We start from the raw sequence: 5,227 nt of genomic DNA, 5'->3' as shown, positions 1-5,227 counted from the left end.
AAAAAAAAAAAATTCACCCGTTTCAAGTGCATAGTTCACAGATTTGTAGTGAATTGACCGAGTTGTGCAGCCATCGTCACAACCCAGTTTTAGGACCTTTCTGTTCCCTTCCTAAAAAAGTATAGCAGTCACTCCTGGCCCCCGCCCTGCACCCTCCCCAGCCTCTGGCAGCCACCCGTCTGCTTTCTGTCTCTGTGGATTTGCCTGTTCTGGACACTGCGTACAAATAAACCAAACAGCAATTGTCCGTTTCTGTCTGACTGCTTTTAATTAGCACAAGGTTTTCGAGCTTCGTCCACGCTGCGGTGTGTCTCAGCGTTTCATCTGTGCGGTTGCGTTGTTTGGACGGACCAGACTTCGTCTCTCCGTTCATCTGCTGGTGCGTCTCTGGGCTGTTTTCAGTCGGGGTTACTGCGGAGAAAGTTGGTCTGAGCACTCTCAGACGCGTCTTTGTGTGGACGTTTTCCCCACTTCGGTGGATACCTAGGAGTAGAATTACTGGGCGTATGGTAAGTTAGTGTCTAGGCTTCATTTTTTTTTTTTTTTTTTAAGACAGAGTTTCACTCTTGTTGCCCAGGCTGGGGTTAATGGTGTGATCTAGGCTTACTGCAACCTCCGCTTCCCAGCTTCAAGCGATTCTCCTGCCTCAGCCTCCCAAGTAGCTGGGATTATAGGCGTGTGCGCCACCACACCCTGCTAATTTTTGTATTTTTAGTAGAGACGGGGTTTCACCGTGTTCGCCAGGCTGGTCTTGAACTCCTGACCTCAGGTGATCTGCCTGTCTCGGCCTCCCAAAGTGCTGGAATGACAGGTGTGAGCCCCCATGCCCGGCCCATGTCTAGGCTTTCAGAGAAACTGCCCAACTGTTTTCCAAAGTTGCTATATCATTTTTCATTCCCACCAGCAATCTATGAAGGCTCCCGTTTCTCCACATCCTTGTCCACACTTGGTTTTGTCTTTTTTTTTTGAGACAACAGTCTCACTCTGTTGCCCAGGCTGGAGTGCAGTAGCGCAATCTCGGCTCACTGCAACCTCCGCCTCCCGGATCCAAGCAATTCTCCTGCCTCAGCCTCCCGAATAGCTGGGATCACAGGTGCCACCACCACCATGCCCGGCTAATTTTTTTGTATTTTTAGTAGAGGCCAGGTTTCACCATGTTGGCCAGGCTGGTCTTGAACTCCTGACCTCAGGTGGTCTGCCCACCTCAGCCTCCCAGAGTGCTGGGATTACAGGCATGAGCCACTGCACCCATCCTCTCCTTTTGATATATATTTTTTTGCATTCCAAATCATGGCAGGGTAAAAAACAAAACTTGCATTGACCACTAGAACAGACTTGTATTTAAGTTTCAGTCTGACGTAAATTGACTTCATGATGTTGGAGATTCCCAGAAAAGGCCCAAACACAGGATCTCCAAGAATCAGAAAGTCAGCTGGTGCAGACAGGAGAAAGCGGGGCGTGGCGTGGGGTGGGGGCAGGGGAGGGGCCCAAAACCGCGGACCGAGCGAACAGGCCTGGTTCTCAGGATTCGCCAATCCCTCCCGTTCTCCCTCTTCCTATCTGAAAAGTGAGGAGACCGATGAGAGATCCCACATCCTTCAACAGCAGACCCAGAAGGGGCCCGAGCCCTCCGCCCCGTGCATAGGGGGTTTCAGCTCTGCAGACGCCTGGGCCCTGCCCAGCTGGTCCCATGGGGAAGGTGCCTTAAGTGCGTCCCTGGAGTTCCCTAGCAACGTGTCTGCAGAGCAGCCTGTGGACCCCAGCAATTCTGGGCTTTCAGGTCACGATCAGCCCAGCCCGCCTCCCCCAGCGCCACCTGTGCGTGAGTCAAGGTCAGAGGTGGAAAGCCCCGCGGACACTGGCCTGACGGCTCCCTGAGTCACTCGCCGAGTTCTGCTTCTGCACGCCGGTGTCTGACTCCACGGACGGCAGCTCCCTCCCAAACCTCTTTCCTTCCCCAGCCTCCTCAGACGCTTTCGGGAACGCCCTCGCTCCACCCCGCTGTGCCTTTGAGGACGGAGCCACAGGACGTCGTTTTGAGTCACGGGTATTTCTATTGACAGTGATGTCCTTAGCACAGTTGTCTTGCTCAGGGTCCTAAGAAAGTGAACTGGGGCAGGGCTTTGAGACAAAGGCTCTAGTGGCCCCCAGATGGGTGCAGAGGTGGGGCGGGAAGGAAGCTTCCAGGCCCTGGAGTGCCACCCCTCCCCAGCTTGCAGGTGCTTCCAGAGCCCTGGGGGACCAAGGTGTCACCCGGGCCACAGTGGTATTCAGTTGCGTGGCCGCAGAATCTAAGCCTCAGGGACTCGGCAGAGGTGGGCATTCAGGATGCTCCACGCGGAGGGCTCAGCTCACTGCAGGTGGGAGAACAGCAGAGCGAGGGCTTGGACTTGGGGGCTGTGGGGGGCAGCTTGGGGACGGGGGGGATTTGGGGCCTGTCTAGGGTTTGGAGCAGGACTGTCTGGGCATCCAGCTCACGTGGCTCAACAACCCTGCTGCGAGCAGAGCAAAGCCACCTGCTCATTTTTTTTTCCTTTCTCACTGTGTTTTTTCCTTTCTCACTGTGTTTTTTGCTTTCTCAGCAGAATCACACCCGTGCATTTTGAGGTGTGAACGACACCCACCTCCACGGCCACCGAATCCTACCTTTCACCAAGTCTGTTGTGTTTGTGGGTGAGGAGGACAAACCACACAAAATACAGACAAAAAACCCACAGGGGCCCTCATGTTGGTGGGGAAGTCAGTTCCTGACAAGGAGCCCCTCCCCCCAGCCCATTCCTCTTCTGAAACAGCCACTTGTCCCAGAAAAGGACACACTCAGGTCCCCGGGCTGAGAAGGATGGCCTTTGGGTCCTGGGTCCCCCTCCCCAGCATGACCCCTGCTTCCCAAACTCTGTTCTTGTGGGTTCTGCATACAGCCCCACCATGCCCCGCTCCCACACTCTGCTCAGCTCTCTGCCCACCTGGGTATCTTCATCCAAACCCTCCTCAACCCACAAGACCCAAGTCCACCCATTCAATTCAATCAACAATGTCCTGCACTCCCACTGTGTCAGTCGGCACGGTGCCTGACCTCTGAGGAGCCTGGGGAGGGGACCTGTCCCACCTCTGAACCCCCCGGGAACTTGCTGTCAGCCCTTGACTCAAAGCATTTGAGAGCAAGAGTTTTGAAATCAAACCAACCCAGGTTCAATTCCTGCTGCTTGTGGGAAACCTTGGAAAAGTCAACTTCATTCTCATCTTTAACGCTCTCCGGTATGACTTGAGGGTGCAGTGCTTTTGTCCCTCAAAAGGGCAAAGCCAGCCAGGCATGGTGGCTCAGGCCTATACTCCCAGCACTGTGGGAGGCTGAGGCAGGTGGATCACTTGAGGTCAAGAGTTCAAAACCAGCCTGGCCAACATGGTAAAACCCTGTCTTTACTGAAAATACAAAAAATTAGCCAGGCGTGGTGGTGACGCACACCTGTAATCCCAGCTACTCAGGAGGCTGAGGCAGTAGAATTGCTTGAACCCAGGAGGCAGAGTTGCAACGAGCTGAGATCGCGCCACTGCACTCCAGCCCTGGGCGACAAAGCAAGACTCCGTCTCAACAACAAAACGAAACAAAAAAAGCACAAAGCCAGGGCACACCCATGAGAAAAACACCTTTTTTCTTTTTTTTTTTTTTTTGAGACGGAGTCTCGCTCTGTCGCCCAGGCTGGAGTGCAGTGGCTGGATCTCAGCTCACTGCAAGCTCCGCCTCCTGGGTTCACGCCATTCTCCTGCCTCAGGCTCCCGAGTAGCTGGGACTACAGGTGCCCGCCACCTCGCCCGGCTAGTTTTTTGTGTTTTTTAGTAGAGACAGGGTTTCACCGTGTTAGCCAGGATGGTCTCGATCTCCTGACCTCGTGATCCGCCCGTCTCGACCTCCCAAAGTGCTGGGATTACAGGCTTCAGCCACAAAAACACTTTTTTTCAAAGAATGTTGTAGTGTAATCACTGGGGAATTCAAAACCCTGTGAGATTTCCTTCCTCTTATTTCGGGTTCTAGTTTTGGTTTTATTTTGGTATCAGGGAGGGAGCGTTCCATTATCTTCTCAGCTTTAGAGGCTCTAGGGAACTTTTATTTTTGTATTTTTTTTAAGAGACGGAGTCTCGCTCTGTCGCCCAGGCTGGAGTGCGGTGGCGTGATCTTGGCTCACTGCAAGCTCCGCCTCAGCCTCCTGAGTAGCTGGGACTACAGGCGCCCGACGCCACGCCCAGCTAATTTTTATATTTTTAGTAGAGATGGGGTTTCACCGTGTTAGCCAGAATGGTCTTGATCTCCCGACCTCGTGATCTGCCCACCTCGGCCTCCCAAAGTGCTGGGATTACAGGCGTGAGCCACTGCGCCTGGCCTCTAAGGAACTTTTAAACTCTTTCAATTTGGAAAATTTTCAAGCCTAAAAAAAGTTGCAGATGAATACATTGCACATCACATATATTTATTCTAGACTCTTCAAGTGTTAGCTTTATTTATTATTTTTAAACTTTTATTTTAGGTTCAGGGATACATGTGCAGGTTTTTTATATCGGTAAACTCACGTCATGGGGGTTTGTTGTACACATAATTTCCTCACTGGAGTACTAAGCCTGGTACCTGATAGTTACTTTGTTTTGTTTTGTTTTTAAGATGGAGTCTCACTCTGTTGCCCAGGCTGGAGTGCAGTGGCACCATCTCCGCTCACTGCAACCTCCACCTCCTGGGCTCAAGAGATTCTCGTGCCTCAGTCTCCCAAGTAGCTGGGCCTACAGGCGCCCGCCACCACTCCCAATAATTTTTGTATTTTTAGTAGAGACGGGGTTTCACCATGTTGGCCAGGCTGGTCTTGAACTCCTGACGTCAGGTGATCCGCCCGCCTTGGCCTCCCAAAGTGCTGGGATTACAGGTGTAAGCCACCACACCCGGCCCAATATTTTGTTATTTTGTTATTTTTCTGCTCCTCTCCCTCCTCTCACCCTCTACCCTCCAATAAGCCTCAGTGTTTTTCCTCTTTGTGTCCATGTGTTCTCATCGTTTAGCTCCAATTTTTGTGAGAACTTGCAGTGTTTGCTTTCCTGTTCCTGGGTCAGTTTACTAAGGATAATGGCCTCTAGCTCTATCCATGTTCCTGCAAAGGACATGATCTTACTCTTTTTTACGGCTGCATAGTATTCCGTGGTGTATATATATCACATTTTCTTTATCCAGTCCACCGGTGATGGGCAC

Source organism: Mandrillus leucophaeus, unplaced genomic scaffold (assembly GCF_000951045.1).
Source record: "Mandrillus leucophaeus isolate KB7577 unplaced genomic scaffold, Mleu.le_1.0 Scaffold78, whole genome shotgun sequence".
NCBI lineage: Eukaryota > Metazoa > Chordata > Mammalia > Primates > Cercopithecidae > Mandrillus > Mandrillus leucophaeus.
Note: the sequence above shows the minus strand (reverse complement) of the source record.